Genomic DNA, 1,337 nt, shown 5'->3' on the forward strand with positions numbered 1-1,337 from the left:
TTCCGTTGCCGGGAATCGAACCCGGGTCTCCTGGGTGAAAGCCAGATATCCTAACCGCTGGACGACAACGGATTTGTTATAGTTTGTAAAGACATTTTATATCATATGCACTACTTTCGGCCCAACTAGGCCCGCTGAAACTCAGGCAGTGTGTGGGCTGAATCTCAGCTGAATATTTTGAGAGTGGGGTACTCGTCCTACATCATACTCAAAAGAGTATTTGATAATTTTTATTTTGTTGATGCCAAATCAACAACATCACTCTTAAGGGTTATCATGAAAAATAATTAAATTTAAAACTATTTTCGTTGAGTTCAAAAAGTAATTACTTGAATTCTGAAAAAAAAATATATATATATATATATATATATACCCAAAAGTGAAAAATTATGAGATATATATTAGCATGCCAACTTGGTATATTACTCTTCGGCCGTGTTTGAATACATAAATAGTTTCATTTCATTTCATTATTACAAATGTTTTAAATTTTTATATAAAATATAATAAATACGTCAATTTTTTCAAATTTTAAAATAATAATAATATTAAAAAATAATATTCTAACAATATTTTATTTAATTTTTATCTAAAATCATCTCATATCATCTCGTTATCCAAACAGAACCTTATTCTCTCCTAAAATGTCTTAAAAATCTTGGTGTCTACTCAAGAAACATGCTGAGCAAAATCTAATTTTTTCAATCATAAAGGATAATCCTGATCATGCTAAGGATAAAATCAAAGATGACCATATAACTTAAAGTTGGTTTGGTTATACAAAATTAAACTATCTCATCTTATCTCATCTCATATAATTATTACAATTTTTTCAAACTCTCAAACTAAATATAATAAACAATTCAACCAATTCAAATCTCAAAACAAAAATTATATTAACAAATTATATTATAATAATATTTTATTTAATTTTTAACAAAATATATCATCTCATATCATCTGAACTGTGTAATTAAATAAGGTTTTAGAGTTTGTCAATAACTCAGTCAGTAGATAAATAATGTACATGAGTAGTCTACAATACAAAGTGTTTGATGTAAACTGACTTATCAGTGCTGTAATGCATGCTTCTCTATATAATTGCCATAACCTCTACAAAATCACTGAATTACATCATCTATGTCTTGTTATTGTGTTATGGTAGCTTTGGTCTCATCAATGATGTGTATTAACCACACGATTGACGTTTTGTCACCAATACATGAATGACACGAAATCTAGTGATATTATTAGCTCATATCGTATCTTAAACGGTTGTCGGCCTCTTTGGCATTACTGTAGAGTCGTAAAAATATTTAAATAGCCTTTAAACAATT

The 1,337-nt window shown here is 28.3% G+C and overlaps 1 non-coding gene across 1 annotated transcript; it reads right to left on the bottom strand.

The window, feature by feature from the left end:
* On the bottom strand, nucleotides 1-72 carry TRNAE-UUC. The gene has a single exon. It is a non-coding gene; the product is annotated as a tRNA-Glu (tRNA).
* Between the last annotated feature and the right edge of the window lie 1,265 nt (nucleotides 73-1,337).

The sequence above is a fragment of the Juglans regia genome, chromosome 12 (assembly GCF_001411555.2).
Source record: "Juglans regia cultivar Chandler chromosome 12, Walnut 2.0, whole genome shotgun sequence".
NCBI lineage: Eukaryota > Viridiplantae > Streptophyta > Magnoliopsida > Fagales > Juglandaceae > Juglans > Juglans regia.